Consider the following 27,599-nt stretch of genomic DNA (forward strand, 5'->3'; position numbering starts at 1 on the left):
ATTAGAACTCGATTATCTCAATAGCTGTCGAGTTTTCAAGCGACTTCAAAAAAGGAGGTTCTCAATTTGACTGTATTTCTTTGACGTATCGGGCTGAAATTTGGCATGCAGGTAGATGTCAGGACGTAGGCATCCGCTAAGAAAGGATTTCCCGAAATTCTTGCGGGAACGGGGAAAAACGGGGATGCACGTACAAAGTCGTGGGCGGAAGCTAGTAGTAAATAAATTCACAATTGCGATACAAATTCTTACGAAAGTTCATCACTTTCATTACCTCGTCTCTACATGTAAAAACTACAAAATATAAGAAACTTAAATAAAAGCAAAATGTATACAAAAACACTTTCTCCCATTTATTTATCTACAATCAACATTATGCATTACTTGTAATATGCAAAAAGAGTAATTTCCAACTAACGTATGAATTATCATACATTATGAAGCAATCTTAAAACATCTTGAATTCTTGAGACTTCATTTAGATGTGAATATGATTAGGTAAGTGTGGTATTGTTATTTACAACTTACGTTAAAAAGAAAGGAATTGAATAGAAGAGAATGCTTATAACTATAAGTAATTTTCATTTGTAAAGTAGGTACTGGGAAAATACTGTCTTGAAGTTTTCTTACGTTTACATTTTTAGATAAATAGTTTTTTAAGTACGTATAGAAGAAAAAGAAATAAATCCCTTGTAAATAATAATTTACGGTCCATTTTTAATCCAATCTACATATTTAAATTATTGATTAGTTAATTTAAAAAATCTTATCATAGGTGTAGTACATGAAAAGTATATGATACTAGATTTCCGCGCGCGGCTTCGCCCGCGTTTGCAAAGGAAAACCCGCATAGTTCCCGTTCCCGTGGGATTTCCGGGATAAAAACTATCCTATGTGTTAATCCAAGATACCCTCTATAAGTTTGCTAAATTTCATTGTAATCGGTTCAGTAGTTTTTACGTGAAAGAGTAACAAACATCCATACATCCATACATCCTTACAAACTTTCGCCTTTATAATATTTATATTAGATTAGATTAGGGATATCGGATTTATAAGAAATCTACAACACTTTAACTTATAAACCTACAATATGAGCATCATCTGTGTATGAAACGGGGATTACGCCTTTATTGGAAACCAGGTCTATGAAATGCTGCTAATACGGATTGCAGTATACATACAATATGTCTTAGTTACTTCAATTATATATTGTGTATTGTATTTAGGTTATGAACACTGTCCTAAGTAGGTACTTCGTCTAAAATCTATACACATTTTTTTTAAATATAGAGCTTAATAAGTAGTTTGTTTGTATTTTTTTACAATTATCGGATTGACGAAAAATATTGTTTATAGAAACAAGTATTGGACTATCATTATCATAAACTCTATAAAAATAATTATCTGTTAGTACTATTAAGTATTAACACATTAAATGCCAATCAATATTAAATTATGTTCCTAAAATTGCGGTGGTATTGCACGCCTCATAAGCGAAGCGTTGAGGTGGGTACTTCACTTCGCGCAAAACATCTGATTTTTCAAACTTAAAATGTCTTTATGTATCATACATTGCACTTGTAAGATAATACATACACACACATATTAAGAAAAAACACTATTTTTAACATTCATGATATTTTTGATGTCATTTTTGTTATTTAAACTAGTTAAAAAACAGTTTTAAAAAGTTCTGTCTTGGACGTCCGTGTGTCTGTATGTGCGGAGGATTTTCTTGTTAACACGATAGCGACCGAAATACTTTACTAATCGAGTCTTTTTTTTTCTCTTACGCTTGAGTATGCTCAGGAATAGAACCCTTTCATTTTTCAGGGTCTGATTCGATGTGGTTTAATTGTTATTAAATAAACAAAAATAATAATTAATAAATAATTATTAAAAAAAATTATGAGGCGTGCACTTTTGGATTTTCCAAACTATTTTTTACCTTGTGGTTTCTTAGCCTCAATCATCACCACCAAAAGATTCGCGCCATTTTTCACACAGAACATTCTATTCATGAATACATCCAATACAACTCGACTACCGAATTATTACGTAGTACATTGTAAGAGCCGAAAATTTCTTCACTTTCACTTTCCAATACTGCCGCGCATACAGAATCAATTACCTACCCATTTATCATGACTTATGCGTCCCTGGTACCTGGTCCACCAAATTTCTAAACAAAAACTTATTAGACCGTATATATTATACTATATACTTGTATGTAATATCAAAAATTGTCAGGTCTTTAGTTGATAATGTTAGTAATGGCCTCCAGATAGTTTGTGGCGGTAAAAGTTGTATGGAGGGGATTGCTACAGCGATCTTGACAGTGAGCGACCGTGCGCGAGAGTGTCATCGCGAAACCAACATTATATTTATTTACTGTGTTCGATTGTGTTTTGTGTTGTGTTATTTGTGTCAATAGTTCCCGGATTTATCAATGGATGCTATTGAAACATAGTAAGTAATAACCTCAATTTATTAAAGGAATTTTCATTAGAACGCTTTCGAGTCGAGGCATTCCTTAATTTAAGTATGGAGAATGTGCTAGACAGTTTAACGGTTATCAAACGAGCAATGCTATGAATAATGGGGATATAATTATAATGTAGAGCAATAAAAAATAGCAAGAATGTAAGTTATTTGAAAGGAACAGTCTTGTTTCCTTTCTACGTTTCTGGGTTACTTGGTATAAATTTCTAATTAGGGATTAATAGACGCTGATAAAGTTTTAGTTGATTCTATTGTAACTATTTAATTTATAATATAATATAAATAAACATTTAAAAACAAACCGCTACTTTACATCAAATAACGATTTAAAAAACTGTTTTATAATATTGTAAAATTTTTTTATTGTTATTTTTGTTGTGCGAGTGTATTTCATTGTATGTTTTCCATACTTTGTACATAAATGGATACCAATTTCTCGTAGAAAATTGGGAAAAGATTTCTTATCTTTTAAGGCGTTTAAATGATCATGACCTTATCTTTAACCTCATTATGTGTTTACTTTCCAAACATACGACATTTCACATTTTTTATCTTAACTGCCTTTTTCTTTAATCTAGGTAAATACTTGTTTATGGCTTGTTCCCACGCTTTTTTACCGAAAAAAGAGTTTTCCATTTCTTTTAGTTTGGAGGTTTGACACACTTTTTATTTCTTTACAAAAATATTGTTTATCTTCTCTTATATATAAAATTCCCGTGACACAATGTTAGTTACCATACTCCAAAACGGCTGGACCGATTCTCATGAAATTTTCTGTGCATATCGGGTAAGTCTGAGAATCGGCTAACATATATTTTTCATATTATGTACCACGGGCGAAGCCGGGGCGGACCACTAGTTTTTTTTTTTATAATACTAGGTTCTAGATTTAACTTCGTCTGCACATTTCATGTGCCACATGTACATGCCACATCAATCTGTTTTAAATTTCAAGATATATCGATAAAAACTGCAAAACAACTAGGATTATTAAATTACAAAAATGCAACAATTTAACAGTCATCTCCCCGTTCTAATATTCCATTTAATTTCCTACAAACAAACACATTCAAACAATAATAAAACAATAAACATAATACATTAAATAACAATCTTAATTATAGTAATTCTATGCAATTAAAACAATCTACGCATTGTTCACGTACTCAATACACATGACATAGTAGCACAAAAACCAAGGAAATGGGTATTATTGACCGTCGAAGAAAGCCGCTTAAATATTTACTTGGCATTAATACTATGTGACTATGCAGTTTAGCCAAGATATACTGAATCCTACTAATCCTACAAATATTAAGGATTACTAAATAGTTACTACCATATTTATAAATGCGAAAGTTTACTCTTTCTCGAAGAATCTACATGACGAATTTGGATGAAACTTTACAGTAATATAAGTTAAGGAAATATTTGATTCTGTCCCTTTATGGGGTATAAGATGCATAACATATCTGTTACTAGACAAGTAGGGTACTTTTTATCCTGCCAGACAGAATATTTTTTCAACCGTACTCAATAAATGGAGGATCTTAATTTAACTGGTTTTTTTTGGGTTCATTACCTCAGAACTTTCAACTGGGTGAATCGAATTTGATGGTCCGTTATCTTATTGAAAGCTGAGCCTTCCATTTGGTCTGTTTCTGACCATTTGAAGGTGGTTAATTTTTTTTTTTTAATAATATTTTTCACTTGAAATCGAACCCGGGTACCGATTCTAAGCTCACGCGTGTCAAGGAGGCGGTTCAATGTTTACCAAAGATAATATTATAATACTAGTAATATACAGGGTGTCCCACTATTGGTATACTAAGCGCCAAGGAACTTGTAGTTTTGCATACACTGATCACGTAAAAAATACATAAACAACAAAATTACGTTAAAAAAAATTTGATAATTTTTTCCTGAAAATCCATGTTTTCTTCTCTAGCTTCGCGCAGCCGTCATAATATACCGCTTCTCTAATGTGAGCATTTTGTCTATGAAAACATAATCTTAAACGATAGCTCACGTGCTAGTGGCAAAAATGGGCGGGTTGCTTGCTATGGGTGTACACTGTACACATAGAGTTTTAAGATTTCATCTATTTGAAAAAAAAATGCGTCTGGAATTTTTTAAGTATTTTTTACGTACTCAGCGTATGCAAAACTATAACCTCCTTTGAGCTTAGTATACCAACAGTGGGACACCCTGTATACAATATGGCGGATGTATTAATCTCCTTTGTAATTATAATCCTATACCGTTCTTTAATCGAGATTCGTAAGGTTTCTTTTAATGCAAAATCGCTAATTAACTTCAGGAATGGAAAGGATGCAGAAGCCATACATTTACGAAATAATATTATTGTACGGTAATGCTGTGTGTTTTCTGCTTGACTTTAATAGAACTAATTTTATATAAGACTAGGAGGATGAAAAATAAACATAGGAACTTTTAAAACGTAGTTTTGAAACATTATCTGAAAAAAAAAACATTATCCAAACACATGCCAACAACTTTTTTCCCTCGTGATTATGATGTAATAATATAATTTCAGTTGTTTAGAAACATTAAAACGTACCTACCTAGACGAAACAAGCATATGATTGACTCCCTCCGATACGAGAATCTTAAACTACAAATTTGGTAAAAATAATCATCTAATTATAAAGTTTAAGAATAAGTTGTTCTTATCCAATAAAATTTTATTTTCAACTAGGTTTCCGCCCGCGGCTTCGCTCGCGCAGTCAAAGAAAACCCGCATAGTTCCCGCTCCCGTGGGATTTCCGGGATTGCGTCATTTTCCCGGGATAAAAAGTAGCCTATGTCCTTCCTCGGGTATCAAAATATCTCCATACCAAATTTCATAAAAATTGGTTCAGTAGTTTAGTTGTGATTGAGTAACAGAAAGACAGACAGAGTTACTTTCGCATTTATAATATTATAGTATGGATAAACAATAAGTATGTCCTAGCACTCGAATATGAGTATTTTATTTCGATTTTAGTTACCCATATATTAATAATTTCTTAAAAGTATAAATTGATCATAAGAGCAGTAAAAAATAAAAGCGGTATACTTGATTTTCACTCGTAATTGTATGATTTAAAAAACTTCCTAGAACGCTCGCGCGGGGGACATGCGTCACCCATGTACTTTTATATTTTCGCAGAGTACACTTCGTTGCACCAAGGAAGCTGACACGCTGCTAAAATGTCCGGTGATTGGTAGTCGGGGAATACCTGAGACAACAACACTCAAGCACGATTGTTTAAAAAAATATTTAGCAATATATAGCACTGGGTGACCTATGTCCCCCGCGCGTGCGCTCTAGTGTTAATATTCTTAGTTTACTACTATTTAATACATAAACTGATACTATAATACCTTTACAACAAAAAAAAACATAAAATGTATTTGGCGGCCTTACTTACAAGTATAAGTGTAAGTATAAGTATAAGTGATTGCATATATTATGAGTTGCGAAGAAGGTGAAGGTAATAAAATCACAACTTGAACAATTCAAAATATTGTTGATTCATCGAAACTATAACGTAAACTGTTGTCTTGGCGCAGAATCTCAAGATGTGTTTCATATTCTGTTTACTGTATTTGGCGGCCTTATCACCTTACAGTCGTTACAGTCGTCGTACGTTATAGGTGAAAGCAAAAAAAAATCAATCTTATCAAACAATAACACGTTATTTTATTTTTGAATCAATAAAATTATAACATAAACTGTGTTGTTAGGCGTAAAATCTCAAGATATGTTTCATATTTTGTCTTCTCAAATTTTGATTGCCATATTGCGCATGTTTCTACGATATGAAAGCAGTGATAAAAGAACAAGCATCATTATTTGCATTAAATTAAAGAAATGCGAAAAGCTGTTTGTTCATTAGAGAATATGAAAGTGAGGATTAATTTACCTTTGACAGAGGAATAATTATAATTTTTAAGAAAAAAATTGGTATTCATTATTTACTGTTGATTTCAATGAAATATCACTAGTACATAGTATAAAACAAAGTCGCTTTCTCTGTCACTATATCCCTATGTATGCTTAAATCTTAAAAACTACGCAAAAGATTTTGATGTAGTTTTTTTTAATAGATAGAGTGGTTCTCGAGGAAGGTTTTAGTATAATATAATTTACTAGTTTTTAGACCTAGCGGGCGAAGCCGCGGAAAAGCTAGTTATAGATAAATTAACCATTTAATAAATAAATCCCATAGATTATTACTACAGTAATTTCAATATTACTGTACTATTTTTAGGTCCTGAAATTTTCCATCAAAGTATCCCTAATAGTGTACCTATAATTATGTAATTATGTAACATACATTCAAAACATTATTTCCCCAAACTGAAAGCACAGTAAACTAATTAATTAGAAATTACCCATAGAATACTATTACTGTAACTATAAGAAAACTTTCGTCCCAAGGGACGTGACGAGATCACATACGATTTATTATATGAAATGAGATAGACCTTCATTTACCCAAATTTGGAGCGAGAACTATATTGAATGGCCAGCAAGAGCTAGTGTAAAATATGCTATATTACTTACTAGAGGTCCGCCCCGGCTTCGCCCGTGGTACATATTTCGCAATAAAAGGTAGCCTATGTCCTTTCTCGGGTATCAAAATATCTCCATACCAAATTTCATTTAAATTGGTTCAGTAGTTTAGGCGTGATTGAGTAACAGACAGACAGACAGAGTTACTTTCGCATTTATAATATTAGTATGGATTGCTTTTAATATGTGATCCGTACTTATTTACTAAAATATGATACTGATTTGATTTTGTTTTATTACCCAGAGAAAAAGCTTTTCCGATAATTGTGTGTCAATTATTTCTTAGAATTACGGTGCATTTAGATCAAACGAACATAGAGCCAGGACCTAGAGCTAGAGCAAGAGCATTCTTTCGTGATCGTTTAGCTTAAACGAAAACTCGTATTCAGTGTTGTTCAGTATTAGAACATTGAAGAGAATAGTTATTCAAATTCTATATTTACTGTAAAATAATTTATAAAAAAAAGATCTTCTCAACCAGATCATATTATAGTGTTGAATAACATATCTTTATTGAAATTGGCAAAGTATCAACCTTTAGATAAAATATCTCCATTTATTGAAGAAAATGTTCGACAGCTCAAGCGAATAGAATTAATCATGATATAAAAGGAAAAGTAATTATAAGTGACAGTATTCTTCCTGCTTGACTGGACAATAAAGTATGCAAATTTTATGAAGTTCGAGGTATGTATTTTTACGATGATAATTCGATTAATTGACTGGCATAATGTATGAGGTTTTGTAAAATGTTTAATTTAAAAAATCGCAATATCATCTCGATAAATTAGCGACTTAATATTTTTCATTCATCAATTATAATATTTATCGAACAATCTCACGTGATTAAATGTAAAAATATTTATAATTATTTTTAGGAAAAATTTTGTCATCCTTAGAAAAAAATTACAAAAAACCATATCGTCGATACGAACGAAAAATCAAATTCAATTATAGTATAAATACTGAATGAATAATAAAACAGTAACAATTTGCCTTAACCCAGGTCCCATTGAGATTTCCATTTGGCTTTAAACCAAAACATTTGTTTGATCAGTTAGCTTGCTCTTGGTATTCTGTGCCAAAAACCCATTACTAGCAAAACAGTGCAAAACGTGCATCCTTTTATTATTTTACTAGCTTTCCGCACGCGACTTCGCCCGCTATGTCCTATTAAATTAAAATAATATTTCGTAAAAAATACCTATACAATTGTATACTAAAACGTTCATCAATAATCACCTAATTGAAATCCGTTGCGTAGTGTTAAAGGTTAAGGCATAGGGACGGAAAGACAGCGACTTTAACTATAGTTATAGAACCGTATTTCAAAATTGTTCATAAATTGGATGAGATAGTGTACAATGCTAAAGACAAACACCCATATAGTACTGTAATAGTTTTATTAAACGTTAAACTACAGGATTAACTTTAAATGATTCGTAAACAACAGTTACTTCGGTAGATAAATAAAAATAAAAATTATAAACAATGAATTATTATTCACTTAGAGAAATAAATCGCACGGTATTATCATATTTATTATCATACAATAAACAATACAATAACAGAAGTTTAAACCGTTGATATTCCATGAATAAGCGGTAGTTTATGTCCTCATTTTTTATTCAAGTTAACCTTTGAAATACTTTACAATTACTTAATTAGTCGCAAAACAGTTCTAATGAGATAAATTTGCTATTCATTGAAGTTAAGTAGAAGGTCAACGTTAAAACGGTACTTAATTTATAGTATTTTCTTGTATTTGATTTTACGCGAGTACATTTAGAAATTAAAAAAAAACGTCGAAAACGTCAATAAATCGCGTTAAAATCTGTTTAAATTTTCATTTCTAACGGTTTGTATTTTTAATACATTAAATTACTCGGTAAATAGACAGTTCAAAATTAAGATACGAATCTATTTCGTGATATAATTTGAGTACAAATATAAGTGTAGTGAAAGTGGGCGTATGTACACGTGTGCGTGCGTGTGTGCGTGTGAGTATGTGCATTAGCATATTTAAATGCCCATCTACAAATTATATTTTATATAATTTCATAGACAAGCTATTATCCATATAGGTAGTCATATGAATCCTTAGTTTTATCGATAAGCTTGTGGCTATAGTCAGTTTAAGTACCTCTGTGAAGTACCTACAGATTTTTGTTCGTATTGAAAGTCGAAACAAAAGAACGTCAATCGTCTTCTTGTTATCGTTTAGAAAAAGTAAATTCTGTCGGCATTCAATGAATGCGCTAGTCATTCAAAAATATGCCGAGCGTTATATCCGCTCTGTTCAAAGGTCTATGACAATCCGCTCACTAGTTGGATGAGTTGGACGTTTGTTAAATCAACGTTCGGCCTAGTCATTCAATCAAATAGCAGATTCAACCAGATGCCAGCGACGTTTACATTGCACTATTACACTATCTATTTCACGTTCAAGGAATTCCTTTCGATTCATAAGTTATGATAAACAATAATTATTTTTAAAAACTATATGTATTAAATCACAGACAAACATACACGTGTATGTGCATAAATTCATCTTAATTCTGTTCTCGTTGCTCAAGTATCATGCTCAGATTTTAGTACATGCATGGTACCTACACACATATTGTTTTACAATTTCAGAGAATACGTAATCTGGGATCACAGAAGCATGTATAATATTGAATGTTCATCTGTATGAATACAGTGAATTCCGTTTAGGGCATGCACCCGGGTTTACCCGGTTCCGAAAAACCCGGGTAAACCCGGGTTTTTTGATGATCTTGAGAACCGGGTCTGAATAGTATGAAACCCGGTTCTCCCGGTTCCGAACAAAATATTAAAATATAAAGTATTATTTATATTTTGCTGCATTATTTTAACAATTTTATTGTATCTGGCAACGTCAGACTTACGTGCATCGCGAATTTTCGTGCCATGCCTCAAGCGTGGCTCTGATTGGTTGTCTAACCTTAGATGCTATAAGTTTCCTACGGTTGTATTACCAAAAAAAAAAAAAAAAAATTAGGCTTCGAAAATGACAAAAATTAGACTAGAGAAATATTTTTATTAGATTTGTCGTGAATTTGAAAAGCTGTTGATTTTACTGTTTCATTTAATGATCCAGTCATGTTTTTGTTTTTGGTATCAAGCTGAAATTTATATCGAATACATACTCAAGTCTTCGGTCCCTTTTATGTGAAAAAGTCAAACTCACAAGCCAACGCATCAAAAGATATAGCCGTAAATGCTGAAAATTTTCGCAAATTTCGACGTTCGCATGGGACTCAAAGCCTACAGCTGGGTACTTTTCATGAACACAGAGCCTTTAAATTTGGTAAAAGTGACGTCTTATAACACAGGTAAACGAAAAATTGCTAGAAACATAAATTTTTAAGTTACAACATTATAAAAAATAGGTTTGTTCGGAGACCTCGGAGCGCGAGTCCGACTCGCACTTGGCCGGTTTTTTGCTTTACAGTTTGCAATTAATAAATAAAGTTTAAGTTTATATGTGATATTATGATAACAAGGTACTTTTATAAGACTGATAAATAAAGAGAAGTATTGAAATTTTGTTTCTTTACTAATTTAATAAAATAAGACACAAGCCGCGTAAAATAAAAGGCCCATCAGGTACTTTTACAGTTACTTTTGTTTAATTTCGTATTTTTTTCCGAAGAACCGGGTAACCCGGTTCTACCCGGTTCTGAGCTCGATTTGGAACCGGGTTTCAGAAACTTGGAACCGGACTCGGTTCTGCATGCCCTAATTCCGTTGCATTGTTTTGAATAGAGGATTTATCTTTTCTTGTTAGAGAAACAACGCATAATATCGAATGTCAACTGAATTTTTATTTCTAGTATTTTGTGGAAAATATTTGAAAGAATATTTTTGGAAACTTTTAATTTTGTAATTCAGTTGAAAATATTTTGTGTTGGGAATAATCGAATGTGTTAGATGAATAATAGCTGTTTTATCTATAATGTTCGAATGCAGATACAATAAAAAAAGAAAGAGACATATTTTATGATACCATAATAACTTGTTTATTAAGGGGATGAATTAATTTTTCTAACATTTACGGCCCTTTTTAAACCTTCGTAATTTTTATATTATTAAAGTTGTCGTGATGAAAATTCTTGACAAGAAAGTTCAATAGTAACACAATACGTCTACCGTTTTAGAAACATGATTCCATGATATTTTCTCGATAGAAAAAAAATACAAAGTTCTCATTGTTATTTTTTTTTAATCTCTGGCATCTTCAAAATAACAAACGTAAAGTTACGACTTTTTGGATATTAACTATAAAATATACAACCTATACGTCTACCGTGTTAGAATTTTGAAATATGCGATGGTTTTGAAATAAACAAGAAATACTTGAAATTAGCGCGCGACCAGCCAATATAGCGAGAGCCGCCCTGTACCTTCCTACCCCGATCGCTGCACGAGTCATTCCCGCTACGGCCGTCACACGGGGAACTTGTGTCGCTCGCGCAATCGTAAAAAAGGGTGACAACACGATAAGACAAAATGAGACAAATGGGGACAATAAAGAAAATAAGAAGAAGAAACATAAAGGTTGGAGGAAAAAGAATGCTTACAATTGGAACAAATTAATGAAGTAAGTTGGTTTTATTTTAAATTTGATGATAATTGTATTATAGACGATGTTTGATATGTACCCCTGTTTTAAGTACATAACGAATGTGTAAGATTTTTTCATTTATAGCATAAATAATCTTTTCAGAAATCCGGAATCCAGAAGGAAAATAAACCCACTGATTGTTCACAATGTGAACCCACTCCTTCGTAAGTACCTTTATTCAGTCAAAAATGTATGTTACCAACGCTCTACTGGTTTTATCGCATGATTCCATTTTTAGCAAAAAGCAACAAAGTGCAAAGAAATAAAAAATCATGGTGAACTTAGTGGAAGTATGGTGGACGTAATATGGAATTATGGAACAGGAGCTCGTTGGAGTAGTATTATATTTAAAAAAAAATGTTGTGTGGTTTTATGAAACCACGGTAAAAGTGAAACTGTTCGAATGGTTCCGAACACTGCTTTGTGTAGCGCATGTCGCGTGACGGTCGGCTGCCGAGACGATGTAATAAAAGTTTCACTTTAAAATACGAAAAAATATCAAGAATTTCTTAGTAGGTGGTAGATAAGTATGTTGTATAAAGAATTTGATGTTGATATTTATTTCATTTATACTTACTACACCTGTGCGGGAAATTGCTTAGTACTAAAACCGGTTTATATTCATATTTACATAGTAATGTGAGTTTTCATTTCGAAAAATTTTGTGTAAGTATATTAAATTGAGTTCCTGGGTGATTTGGAAACACAATTGGGCCCGGAGGATGGCGCTGCAGTCACTCCTCCTAATCACATGAACCGATTTGGATGAATATTTGTGTGCACATTTCATTGTTGTGGGATGATTGGTTGATTCGTTTTCACATTAGCTAATATTAAGTATTTTTGTTGTTAGAAAGTAAACTTAATTTAATGTTTATAATACATTATTATTGGTATAAATAAGCCAGTGTTCGTCTCACATTGCTGTACCTGCCTACCTATCCTACCAGGGCCTAACTTTGTTCTGGCTATTTTATTTTGATTATTTGTAATGAATAATTACAATTATAATAGAGTGCAAAAAATAAATACATGCGTCAATATATTTTGTGTTTTTTTTAAACAATTTTTTTATTTAAAAAAATATCATTCCGACCGCGGCTTTGCCCGCGTGGAATTAGGTTATATCGTGAATCCTGTTTTATCCCACAGAAGTGTTCAGTTCGGATAAAAAGTATCCTATGTGTAAATCCAGGCAATTAGCTATATTTTATCAAAATTGGTAATGTAGTCTTGACGTGATTAAGTAACAACTAACAAAAAAATATACAAATTAACATCCAAAGTTTCGCATCAGTTTTACTGTATTAGCGATATCTTCCACTCTTGACTTTGACTGAGAAGAATTGGGGTTTATAACTTCTTTCAGAAATAGTACCTTTCATTTCTGGGCATGATGTAATATCTACGTCAGCATCAAATTCTATCTAAATCAATTCAGTAGTTCGCGTAATTAGGTACCATTTCATTTTTTCAGAGTAACAATATTTTTTGTTATTTTAAAGATTATTTATAACCTGTATTATTTTGTAATAAAGTAAACATTACGAAATAATAATAATTAATAATGTCTAAGTAGTTGTTAAAAAGAAGATAATTTTGTGTTTATAAGCAAGAAAATAAAACCAATAAATCAACAATTAAATATATGTATAACAATATTATAACTGTATGACGACTCCATACATGTTTGTCCCGAGTCGGCCAGCGGCAGCGCGGCGAGTATGCAAGAATGACTTCGCGCACACCCGCGTTCGCGATAGCGAGCTATTAGACTCCGCCCGCCAAGCAGTGGATTTTTTTTTGTGTATCGTCTTAACGTATGTATTTAATCTTATTCAAAAATTAAATAATCTCGTTTTATATCCGTCTAAAAGTTATATAGGTATACATCATATTTTCATATTTGATATTATAATATCATCAAAGTTGTTCATCCTATTTTAAATTATTTTATCTAGTTACATTTCAAAAATTTCCCTAGAGTTATCAGTATCAGTACTAGAGATAATATCAAAATGTATAAATATCAGTCTCTATGATGTAATTAGACCCATTAGGATAAAACATTGCTATCTTGCTAAAATATTATTTAAAAACGTTCTAAAATGTCAGCGTCTAGTGACTTCAATTTGCGATCCTGCGGAATCTGACACAGTTGGCACCGGTTTCCGAGTCCAGTATCAGACTGTACTTTCTTTTAATTTTATACTCGCTTGTTAATTTTGACGTAGTTGGGCTTTTACGTTTAATAGCAGTGCTTTTTGATTCGTGGAAATCATCGTTTTAATTCGAGGATTCCTTTGAAATAATCACATTAAACCGAAACATTATACCTTAATAATAAAATAATGTGTTTAATGCTTTACTTTAAGTTTCCTTCCTGAATTTACCAAATTGTAGATGTTTATTATCCACTTTTGGAACTAAAAAAAAGTCAGTTTATGGAGCTCAATTAGCATCTATCAGTAGAATCGTGTGCATGAGCTAAATTTGGTGCACGTTTCGAGAACCACACAAAGCTGACAATAAGCCTTATTCAATTGTGACGCAAATTACCTATAAATGTTTGACACCGAACGGAGAACTCAATCAAAACCACACCATCTTCTCTTCAACGCATGTACCACGGTGACCAGACCGAAAAAAGAGTCATCCAAGAACATGATAACACGACCGAAAAAAAATGTTCAACATTAACCGTTCACAATTTCGCGTATTCGGTTGGATAATCCACGTAAGCTTATATTAGCCAGTGACCGTGATACCCACTAATGGATACCTGTCTACAGCACGCTCTGCTTGGTGCATTTGACGTCCCATTAATCGACATACTCGCACGTAGGATTATAGGTTTGACATTATACATGTTGGGGAAACTTTGGGGAAAGGAAATTTTTAAAGAAATGTAAGAACATTTTTGAGCACTGCTAGTTGATGCGCTGTATGTAGTGTTAAATGAAATAGTTCCTGATATTGATGAACTTTACGGCTCGTGGCTTTTAATATTGTTCAATTTGCTGATAAATTAGCAATTGGTTGACGTCCTAAAGAAGTTACAAAATTTATACTGATCATATTGCAGTACCTATGAAATGTTAAGATAAAAATTAATAATAGAGAAAGTTTCACGAGTATTTACTGATGGATACAGGAATTTAACGATATTTTTGAAGACGACTACGTCTGTAAGGTTTTCACTGTTCAATTATTAGGGTTTGATATCAAAAACAGTATTGTTAACAATGTGTTTACAAAAGCCGTCGTTTACAAAAGCACGGCATTTTGTAATATGTCAAGAATTCGTAATCAGAAATTTTTGGTTTGGATAAGGGGGTTGGTTAGGTTAGGTTCGTGTTTTTAAAACTACACAGAAATAGGAGCCCCACGAAGTGGGGCTCCGTCGTCGTCACGATCGATCGTCTTTTTGTAGAATTTTGGAAAAAGTAAATCCTCAGCATATTACAAACTGCCGAGCATTTGTAAACGGCGAGATTATACAATTTGCCTGCGACATAATAATTATAGACTATAGTGTATAATGTATACCGATCATACGTATGAAACAATTTAAAGACAACAATAAAAGAAAGTCTCAAAAATTATTTTCCTCTGTGAAATTTATAGCCAGCTAATTAATAGATAAATGATCTACTGCTGACATAGTTTCCAACGTTTTGAATATTAATGGGCGAATTTAAAAGACACTGTCCTATTAACCTGATCATAAAGATCCGTAATAAATATGAGTATCATTCCCATGTATCTTTTGCCGCCATTTTATAAACTTGTTCCAGAAGATTCGATTCGATCGCTCGGTGGTATGACGGTCATGGGGTCTTGTTTAAAAGCTGGTTTTATTATAGAAATCTGCTTATATATTAGGTAGTTTTTTTAGATTACCAAAATGATTTTCATATTAATTAATAATATAAACATATATCATCATCATAAAACTATGATTAGCGTATAAATCGATAATATGAACACATGTTATGGTTGTAAGTCTGGGTCATAGAAAAGTACCTATAAACTTCATAATTGTTTTATATTTCACACAAAAAAAATTTGTAGTTTTTTTAGTAGACCTGAATATTTAAATACCTATTCAGATTGATCTTGATTTTTCGGAACCATAAAAATTACGATTTTTCTCTCTATGTTATAAATTATATGTACTTAAATGTCAGCTCTGTTAAAACGAGGAAACAATAGAAAACCCCCTTTAGTTGAAAACCTTAGTTGAAAACGTTAAAAACCTAAGTTTTAAACACTGTCAGTTTCACATCAACGTCTCTAGAGGAACTTTTAAATTGAACTGTCAAATACTGTCTGTAGTTCAGAAAGCATTTATGGAAGTTTTATTGAAGTAGCTTGTTTATAAAAACAAGTGATAACTGCGTTAAAAACAACCGACTTCAAACTTGCACTTGCAACATTTACAAATACAGACAAAATTGCTCATAAAATAAAAACTACTAAGCCTATCCGAATAAAATTTTTATGGGACCAATTCGACACCATCCCGCATCGAACAAAAAAAGAATGACGTAAATCGGTTCAGAAACCTCGGAGTAATCGGTGTACATACATAAAAAAAAAACATACCGGCCGAATTGATAACCTCCTCCTTTTTTTTGAAGTCGGTTAATAACAAAAGTATAATTAAAACGATGTATAGTTATTTCATAATAGTAACTATATTCCAGGCTTATTTATTGATCAAAATTCAAAATGATAGATGATAATATAATAATTAAAGGTGTTGTCTACTACTAATATTATAAAGCTGAAAAGATTGTTTGTTCGCTTAAACGTAATCTCAGGAACCATGGGTCTTATTTGAAAAAATATTTCACTGTTACATAGTTCATTTTCGAGGAAGGCTATAGGAGCCTAGCAAAGCGGGGAAAACCGCGGAGCACAGCTGTATAATATCTCTTATACCCCAGCCACACTATGCTACTCGTCCTGCTACTCGTGCTGCTCCTCGTCCTGCTCATCGCGCTGCCGCTCGCCTCGATATTGCCGTCTGGCCACACACTGCTCTACAGTCTACTCGCGCGATTAATCGCGACGCTCTTCACTAGGGATGGGTCGTCGACGTATTTTTCATCAACGAGACTAGATAGTTAAATGTCGTTCATCAACTAGTCATTCAACTAGTTAAAATCTTCGACTAGTCCATGTGTAAAATAAATAACTATTATTAAATAAATTCTTAAAACAATAAATTCTAATCTCAATAAAACAATTAATAAATATTTATGCTTTCTTACAAAAATTATACTCCCTAAAAAAAGTATTACTAAAAAACTTATTATCGTTTGTTTTTATAGTTTAAATTCAAAACATTGGTCTTGTAAACCAAAAATATTTTTTTTAAAAAACTTCAAAGAAAAGAATTTATTCTTATCAATAAGACTGTTTAGCCGTTGAATTCAACTAGTGCATTGGTGAGCGATGGACTAGTCGAATCGTTGAGTGTACATATAGACGGTTAATTTAACTAGTCCGTTGATTCCATGACGCCCATCCCTAATTCGCACTCGTATTGCCGGTCCTTTGACTCGCGCGCAAAAGCCGACAGCAGTGAGCAGGACGATGAGCACGACGAGTGGCATGACGAGTAACGTGGCCACACTACGTCCCTGCCTACTTCCCTCGTCACTTCCCATACCACTCGTCGAGTCGTGTGGCTGGGGCAATAAAATTCTCGTGTCACAATGTTAGTCTGCATACTCCTCCGAAACGGGTGGACCGATTCTCATGAAATTTTCTGTGCATATCGGGTAAGTCTGAGAATCGGCCAACATCTATTTTTCATATGTACCACGGGTGAAGCCGGGGCGGACCGCTAGTTCTATTTATATTATTGACGTCTTACATTATATTACAAACATTATACAATAGCAGTTATTTACAATCGATGATAATAATTTAATTTCTTGTAGTGAGATGTTACTTTTATAGGCAATTTTATTACAATTTTATGTCGATAAAGACGTTTCAACTTTTTATTACGACGCACTTAACCTAAATTGTGTTCGGTAAAAATTTTCTTTAAAGTAGACGTCTTATTTACATAAACTTACGAGAAATATAAGAACTCTTTATTTTATTCAATATACTAATAATATAGTAATTTTTTATCAAAATGAATTTTATTATTTGTAGGTCATGGATGACTATTTTCTTTTCTGAAAATTAGGTACCTACATAATATAATATGGTATATTTTAAATTTTCGTCAATTTCTTAAAGGTTTTAACAATCTTTAATCTATATTAAAATGCCAGTGTCATAAATCAATACAACCGTGCCTACAACAAATTCAGAGTAAAAGTGTATCGTTGCATAAATTGTATAATTTCATTTTTAAATGGTCAACAAATGCTTCACTTTCGCTTAATGTCATTCATAAAAACGTTCGAGGAATGGTCAAGAGAAAGTATTGGGCTTGCCGAATATTAAAATATCACGATATACACATCAGGATTCGAATAAAGTAATAATTATCTGTGTTTTATGGGCTATAATATAGTTTGATAATTACCTATGTTCTCTAGGTAGATCGTGATCTATGGTTCATTATTATATTGGTATTAGACATGAAATATTATTCTCAGGTTGTATTTAAAAAAACCAAAATTATGGGTTCCGTACAAATTAGCTTTTTAAAAGAAACTAATTTTTTATAGCTTAAGAGCATCTGTAAAAAATTAGTCACCCATCAAATTTATGATCGCACCAGACGTTTCTTAACCCGATTTTTTACTATTTACTGTTATAGCTGCAAATGAAATTTTCAAATTTCATCTAGTTACTCTGAAATTTTCAAATTTCTCAAGGCAAATTTTAAAAAGGTTGCTAATCAAAGACAACTATGAAACAGTTTCAATTGTGACACTCGTTTGAATATCACGCATAAAGAAGATGAGCTATCTTTAGTATTTTCCTTAGGAATCAAAAGCCTTCCTGGGAAGTTCTTTATGACGAGCCTTGAGGCTTTCCGATGTCAATGATATTTCAAATTGCGAAAGCTACACTTTGATATTTTTGTGTGAAGTTTCAACAAGAGAATATCAAAAGATAAATTATTATTTTTGTGAAAATTTTCAATATATAAGTAGAATAAAATATATTTAGAAACATATTATTATGTTGAGAAATATATTTTATTGAATTTTATATAATAAAGTATCACACGGCTTCTTCTGCTATTTTACCATTGGTTGGATATTGGAAGTATTTTTTTGCAAAGTCGTAGATATCGTCGTAGCGTGATTCGTCAATAATTTATAATCACAAAAATATTTTTTCAGTTCAAACCTACGATTCTGATAAAACTTGAAAACGGAATCCTTAACCACATACATTTTATTGTCTTACTTCAATAATCATTCATGGTAAACTAAAAATATTATAAACAAAGATTCAAATCCTACTGTCTAAGACACAGAAAATTCCACAAAATATAATATGCTTGTTTTTCATTTGTAAACCGATAAACATGAAAATGAAACAAATAAAAATCTTGCAATATTGTAGCGGAATATCTCTCAATCTCAATATCTTCGTTTTTACATTTACATAAATTCTTTCACACACGACGCTAGTGTACCCTCAAATTATGATAATAGCGAACTTTCATATTTATTATTTATGTATTTTTACAAGATTGACGTTTAAATAAAATATATATGTTTAAGCCGCCGGAACGACTGACATTTTTATTTTTATTATACAAAATCACGAAATATATTTGAATTAAACTCCGATAATAGAATATTATCTATTATTTAAAAATAACGTACCTAATTAACGTTTCATAGCACTGTGACCTAGCCTTCTACAAAAAGGAAAAACGCGTGGGTTTTACCTATAGCAAATTATAGCAAAGCCCAGAATAATTTATTTAATGAATCTAGAATTTTAACGTCTGATAGGTAGGTATCATATCTAATTAGGTAAAAATATCTAAAACTTTACTTACCATCAAATGAAACCCCTGAATTTAATATTAACGTGCCCGTAATATTATACAAGTAGTAATTACTAATAATTCAAAGGCAAAATATGCAAATTTTCTTCGTATTTGTTAACGTTCCTTATCGTGACAAAATCAAACGTTTATCTCGAGAAAAAAAGAGCGCCAAAAGTGGTTTATCGCAGATAAAACCAAAACTAAAAGTAATTACACAAAATGCTCTGACAAATATCTTGCAAATGTTTTAATATAATTGTTTATGAAAAAAAAATCATAATAAGTATTACCATGTCAAGTAGAAAACGTAAAAGTGTGAAAATTAGAGCTAACTTGATGATTTTTTTTATCGAGTAAATTTTAATATTTTATGTTTTTGATTAAACAGAATCGTTGAACATATCATCTAGTTTGATATATATTTTATTTTTTAGATTTGGTCTTGCATATTACACGTATCATCTAATAGAAGATTGGTTATTTTGCTTTATGCGCCCCCTTAAGACGATCCTTACTTGCCTCACAACTAAAGCTGACGTGTGAACGATCCTAACCTATTTGCCTGACAATTAAAACTGACGTGAATTAATCTTATCAAGATTATACGGGTGAATATGAATAATAGACTAGAGTAGATAATTTTTGAAACAAAAAAAAATCGCAGTCGGATGAAACCCATTAGAAAAGGAGGGGAATATGATGAAAATTAAAGGAAAAATAAATTACGGTCAATCCGAGTTCGGGAAGAGGGAGGGGGGAGCTTTTAAGAGAAAAAAATGGTTTCTCTTGATTTCCGACAAAACTACAAGTCCTACGGAAAAAAGTTCAATGGCAAAGTTGTAGGTAATAAAAAGATCTACAACTATTGTATTGACAATTTTTTTACTTAACCTCAAAATTTAGGTGAAAAATTAAAAAAACCAAGTTTTTGGTTTTTTATTTTTATCTACTTCAAAATTTATTTATTTTCTACGAAATTTGGTGGAAACTTGCTTTATTATGTCCCAAATACACTGTAATTTATTTGACTGAAAATATTTATTTTTTCGCCTTATTTTGAATTAATACCAAAAAAACAACCTAATTTTCAATCGAAAAGTCACCCGTCAAAATATCAGCTTTTTTCAAAAACTTGGGGAGCCTTTTATTCATTAAAATCTCTACTTTCATATGGTGTAAAAAAAATAAACCTTACCATAGTAAATGTTCTCAGAAAATGCATACAAACAGTGTGAAAATGAGCTTTTACTAAATCAGGCACACTTCTCAAACTACCTGAAATGTTTTTATCGACATCATTTTGCTTTTGAATATGCTGTAAAATATTAAACTTAGAACAGATAATTTTTTTTCTTTTGAAATATTACCGAAAAGCCGATACAAGAGAAGATATAGAGTTCGAGAAGTGTGCCTGATTTAGTAAAAGCTAATTATGACACTGTTTGTATGCATTTCCTGAGAACATTTACTATGGTAAGGTTTATTTTTTTTACACCATATGAAAGTAGAGATTTCAATGAATAAAAGGCTCCCCAAGTTTTTGAAAAAAGCTGATATTTTGACGGGTGACTTTTCGATTGAAAATTAGGTTGTTTTTTTGGTATTAATTGAAAATAAGGCGAAAAAATAAATATTTTCAGTCAAATAAACTACAGTGTATTTGGGACATAATAAAGCAAGTTTCCACCAAATTTCGTAGAAAATAAATAAATTTTGAAGTAGATAAAAATAAAAAACCAAAAACTTGGTTTTTTGAATTTTTCACCTAAATTTTGAAGTTAAGTAAAAAAATTGTCAATACAATAGTTGTAGATCTTTTTATTACCTACAACTTTGCCATTGAACTTTTTTCCGTAGGACTTGTAGTTTTGTCGGAAATCGAGAGAAACCATTTTTTTCTCTTAAAAGCTCCCCCCTCCCACTTCCCGAACTCGGGTTGACCGTAATTTATTTTTCCTTTAATTTTCATCATATTCCTCTCCTTTTCTAATGGGTTTCATCCGACTGCGATTTTTTTGCACTTTTTATTATTTTTAAAGGGATCTACCCCAGTGTATAATTAAACTTGAAATTTATAATATTTATTCGAAATAACATCACAGTTTAAGACACGAAAGAATAATAAATCGTTGATCTATTAATTTAAGAGACAAAAATTATTGACAAGAGGTTGGAACCAAATCAAAATGAAATAATTTTTTCAAATAAAAATGATCACTCCTTCACGTCAATCACAGATTAAAAACTAACAAAGACATATTATGGTCATTATTTCAGAAACTAATATAATTTAAACTGATAAAATAACTGAAATTCAACATCCTACTTTACGGCTCATAAACCAGCTTATTTCAGAAAAAATATATTTTAACATCTAAACGATGCACTTGCACCAGTCTTTAATATCTTCAAAGATATTGTCACAATAGTAATGACGTCACGTCCAAGCAGTGAAAGGTGGTTGAGTGAACACATGATATCGGAATGCAAACGTTGAGGAGGAAAGTCAACGAAATGCTTGACCGATGCCGATACTGCAATTTTTTTTAAATATACTCGAAGTAAGTATGAAATATTAATAGAAATATACTAATATATTTTTCTGTAGATATGTATTTTATAGACTAGTAAACTATTGATCATATTCTGATGATATTCAGCTGTGTTGTGCATGATATTATGGCCAATTCAGACTTAGAGGCAATGTTAATGTAGGTACATATGTGAATTGTACATATTAATTGCGCCATTATTGGTGCATTGAATAAATAAATAAATATACGGTCCCCCGATGGTTTCTGAGTTTTTTTAAACAGTGAACCAGCGAAGCCGGGATCCACAGCTAGCGAAATATATTTTTGAAGACTAATTCTGTGCCAGAATGTCTGTTATAGATTACAAAATAGAAGTTCATAAAAATTGATCGATAAAGAAAAATCTGAAATTAATAACAAATGTTTCGAAAGTAAATGTTTTGAAGAACAAATAGGTCATCAGCTAAAACGCAGTACCAAAGACTAACTTAAGCCTAGGTCACAGAAAAGGTCGGTCCAATATTTTGGAATTCTTACGGAAAACTGTAATGAAAAAATGTTAAATGTTAAATTTAAATGTTTATGAAAACATAAACATTTAAATGGTTGACTATATGTATAGTATTCCGACAAGTATATCACTTTGGTACTCATGCCATAATAGTTCATAATTATTGGTTACATTTTGTATAATGTAGGTTGATATGGATCTTTGTTTAATTCATATAATTAAATATGATCGCAAAAACGATTTATTTCGTTGCTACATAATTCTCACCAATTTGTTAATAATATTTTACCGTTCGCGTTGATAGCAATTACTGCTCTATTAACTGTTTAAGGTGATTTTAATTTGAAAGTTTGAAACAAAAAGTTGATATGAATTTATTTGTTACAATTGTAATATTAATAAGCATTTTTCTGTTAAACTTTTCCGAAAGAAAGAAGATTCTGCCTATGAGTAGGTAATCTAGCAATGTAAAAAAGGTAATTATTTCTTAAAGAATCGATTCTTATTCACAAACATTATAGCTTTTAATGTCTATCTGTATTCCTTAAATGGCTACGAGCATAATGTACCTACAAAACAGCAAACAACGATGGTTTGAATAGTTTCTATCTTTAATAGCCTTTTACGAGGATTTTACTTCGACTTGTAAACCATTCAAATTTGCGTCTTATGTCCAAGAATTCTAAGGTTTAAAAAGGTCTGGAAACATTTAGAAAACTGTAATAAACCATTGCGGAGAACCGTAAAAATATTATAAAATTCTCTGAATAGAAAACGTTTCTTATTTTCAGGGTTTGTAAGTAAGTATACAAACTATTATTGCACGGATGAATGAGAACCTTAAACGACTTTAACGATGAATAAAAATAATATTATTTATTTATTTATACAAGGCACAGTTACAGGATATAATCCAAGAACATTTACATCAACTTACTAAATTAAACAATATTAAGATTACGACCCAATTAAAACTGCACACAACATTTAAATCATTACAATAACATAAAAAAGTGAATACAGTAACTACATACCATCATTAATTATTATCAAGTCAAATGTTTTATCAATATATCAGTACTCATTAATTAAAATAACAAAAATAATTTAAATTAATTATAAGTGTTAACTTGAATTTCATTCATCATTTAAATTAATATCTATTTTATTTCTAAATTGATACAAATTATATAGGAAAATATCATTATTGTCACAAATCTCATTATAAAGCCTACACATTCGTATCAAAGGGCTGTTCTGAGAGACCATGTTTTTTGTAGTTGGCAAGGCAAATAATTTATAGGACCTTTTGGACCGACTTGGAACATTAATATTTATTTCATCTAATAAATTCTCATGCAGGGCACCATTGACAATCCTGTGAATATAACAAAGATCGGAGTTAATCCTCCAATTCTTTAAACTTTTCATATTAAATTTTAAAAGTCTGTCATCATACTCCTTAATACTATTTCTTAAACCTAATCTAATACACAATGATCTTACAAATCGTCGCTGGATTGCCTCAATTCTATCAATATGTATATTATATATTGGTGACCATACCGACGAACAGTATTCAAGGATGCTTCTTACAAGAGAGTTATAAAGAATAATCCAAGAAGATGGACATTGAAATGGTTTGGCAACTCTGAGTATAAAGCCCAGAGCTCTGTTTGCTTTGCTACAAATGTGGTCATAATGGTTTCTAAAGGACAATACCGAATCAAATATTACTCCTAAATCTGATACCTGATCAACTCTTTCTAACACGAAATTTGAGATTCTGTATGAAAACTCAATTTTATATTTACTTTTGGAAAATGTTATCACTTTACACTTATTAATATTTAGTTCCATACAATTATCTATACACCAATCATGAATTTTATTAATGTCATATTGTAATAATTTACAATCATCTACGCTTTTTATTGCACGGTAAATTTTAAGATCATCAGCATAAGCCAAACAATTACTCTCTATTATATGTAGAAGGTCATTTATAAATATTAGAAATAATAATGGTCCTAAATTGGAGCCCTGGGGAACTCCAGATTTTGTGTGATAGGCAATTGAGCTGTATCCAAATACAGTAACCAGTTGCGATCGGTTCATAAGATACGACTGCAGCCAACGGTGCAGGTTGCCGTGTATTCCAAGATGAGCAGCTTTTATTAATAGAATAATATGATTAACGCGGTCAAAGGCCTTAGAGAAATCTGTATATAGGGAGTCAACCTGCACCCGCTCCCCAAAACAGGAACACAAATACGAAGTATATATAAGAAGATTTGAATTTGTTGATTTACCTGAAATGAAACCATGTTGATTAGGATTTAATTTATGTTTAATATGTGCATATATATGTTCATAAACGAGGCTCTCGTATATTTTGGCAAAACAACTAAGAACACTTATTGGACGATAGTTCGATACACAACTTTTGTCACCAGATTTATAAATGGGAGTGATTCTAGCTATCTTCCACAACGAGGGAAAGGTCCCCTCAGAAAGGCATTTATTATACAATAGTGAGAGAGGTCTGACTAGGGCTGTAGCACAGAGCTTGATAAAGATTGGCGGAATACCGTCTGGTCCAGCACATTTGTTAACATCAATAGTTCTAAACCTTCGTTGAATGTCATGATCCGAGAGCCTAACATGAGATAATGAGAAATTTGCTCCAGAAAAATTAGGTGTGTAGTCACTAGTAACGCAGTCAGAGTATACAGAAGAGAAATAATCAGCGAAGAGATTAGCAATGTCTTCCCCGTTACTAGCTTTCCTATCTCCAAAATACATGTTGCTGGGTAAAGTATTTGTTATTTTTTTTGTTTTAGTATATTTCCAAAAAGATTTAATATTGTGTGACAAATTTTTTTCAATGTTGTCTAAATAATCAATAAAACAAGTTTTAATTAGTTTTTTAGTACGGCTCCTAAGTAAAGAGAACGTGTCATAATCACGAGGATTGTTCCATTTCATGTAACGGTTATGAAATTTATTTTTGCTTTTAACTAACTTAATTAAATTAGTGGAAAACCATATCGGATATTTATTACTCTTACTTTTACATTTTGGAGTATGTGTTTGTATTATTTTGCGAAGTTTCTCATAGAAAAAGTTTAAAAAATCATCACAACCAAGAATATTTATATGATGCTCCCAATCAAAACTTTTTATTTCGCGTATACAAGATTCATAATCAATTTTGTGGTAGCAAAGTTTATTTAACGGAATATTCTCAATTAGAGAAGGTAGTGGGGTTTTATAGTGAAGGACTAGAGGCGGATGATGTATGTCAGGACGACTAATCGGTTCTTCTATGTTGGTGGACAAAGAGTTAGGATCATTTGTTATGACTAAATCTAATAGTTTATTATTATTATTAAAAACATAGTTAATTTGCAATAAAGAAGTATCATGGAGCAAGTTGTAAATAGCCTCTGATTTATTCGTTTTATAATGCAAAGGTCGTTTTTCATCTATACTCCATATTATATCCGGTAAATTAAAGTCTCCAAAAATGTAGGTTACATGTTCGGATGACAAATTCACTATTCTGGCACAATTATTCAGAAATTCTTTGAAGCACGAGTATGGTATATAGTCAGGAATATAAACAGTACACAGATTAATTACTAATTTCGTATTGATCTTAATTTGAACCCATAAATCCTCAAGCGAAGAAGATTGCCAATCGTGTCTGACTGAGAATTCTAAATCATTCGAAATTGCCATAAGAACCCCTCCACCATGATTTTTATGGAATCTACTTAGAAACGACCTGTCCCGATCTCTCCGAACAACCGTATATCTATTATCACACAATTCAGAATCAAGTATAGAATCATTAAGCCACGTCTCGGTTAAACATAATATGTCATAGTTGTTGCAAAGTATAGATTTGTACAATTCATTAGTTTTAGTCTTAATACCCCTTACATTCTGATAAAAAATTGATATAGCCATTATGTATAAAGTTATTAATTATTATAATCCAACGTAGAGTAACATTTATTATATTCAAATCAGCGTATTAAATGCAAAGAATCTTTATTTTTAATCAATATGTAAGGAGTATGTTCATCTTTTCTAGCATAAATTCTTCCATTACGAACCCATACGAAACGGTAAGAGAATTCCTTCGCTTTTATACGAGTGAGAGCATGAAGATTTTTATTAGCTGGTGAGAGATGTTCGGCCACATAGATAGGTTTTCTATCACCTGCGATTCCCAATAGAGATGTATTGAGTTTGACTTTAGGATTGGATTTGTTAAATCTATGTACTGCCGAGTAGAATTCGTCACGAAGTCTTACATTCCTAAACTTTACTATTATTGTGCGTGCCGTTGCAGAGTTTTTGTTTATTTTTGCAACTCGAGTGCAATTTGTGATATTAGATTCATCCAAGGTGTAACCGACGACTTGTGCGCATTGTTTCATAATATTGTAAACGTTTTCACCACTGTACTCGGGAACTCCGTGTATTTCCAGGTTGTTTTCCCGCAGGTTTTGTTCGATTACATTCAATCTTTCAGCCATATCTGCAGCAAGTGTTGACAGTGTTTCGTTTTCTTCCTTAAGTTTTTTATTTACTTGTATAACGTTAGCAACACTTGACTTCATTTCGTCATATTGGTCACTTAAAAAACTTACTGACTTCCTGAGATCCTGCAGATCTTCCTTAATAGTACTCAGTTCGTCTCTGACTACCTGGGATATTGTAGATTGTATTTCTTTTTTTAAAGCGACAAGAACACGATCGCTTATGCTTGCAATTATGTGTTCCTCAGATAAATAATCAATTTGTGAGGTGATTTGAGA

The 27,599-nt window shown here is 31.7% G+C and overlaps 1 protein-coding gene and 1 long non-coding RNA gene across 3 annotated transcripts in view; both read left to right on the top strand.

The window, feature by feature from the left end:
• The first annotated feature begins 2,298 nt into the window (after positions 1-2,298).
• The window catches only part of Osi24 (Protein), a 67,645-nt gene continuing 42,344 nt past the window's right edge, over positions 2,299-27,599 (top strand). Inside the window, exon 1 of the mRNA XM_090115584.1 lies at positions 2,299-2,472. The gene's annotated coding sequence lies outside the window, so the exon portion shown is untranslated. The remainder of the gene's footprint in view (positions 2,473-27,599) is intronic.
• LOC149898195 (uncharacterized) lies at positions 11,136-12,780 on the top strand. 2 transcript variants are annotated; one of them, XR_016458075.1, is made up of 3 exons: positions 11,136-11,711; positions 11,838-11,899; positions 11,974-12,780. It is a non-coding gene; the product is annotated as an uncharacterized LOC149898195 (long non-coding RNA). The 2 variants fall into 2 exon arrangements; XR_016458074.1 differs by having other exon boundaries at positions 11,136-11,899.

Source organism: Colias eurytheme, chromosome 23 (genome assembly GCF_061535395.1).
Source record: "Colias eurytheme isolate Ceu_HAF_F1 chromosome 23, ilColEury1 Martin Lab GWU primary, whole genome shotgun sequence".
Taxonomy (NCBI): Eukaryota; Metazoa; Arthropoda; class Insecta; order Lepidoptera; family Pieridae; genus Colias; species Colias eurytheme.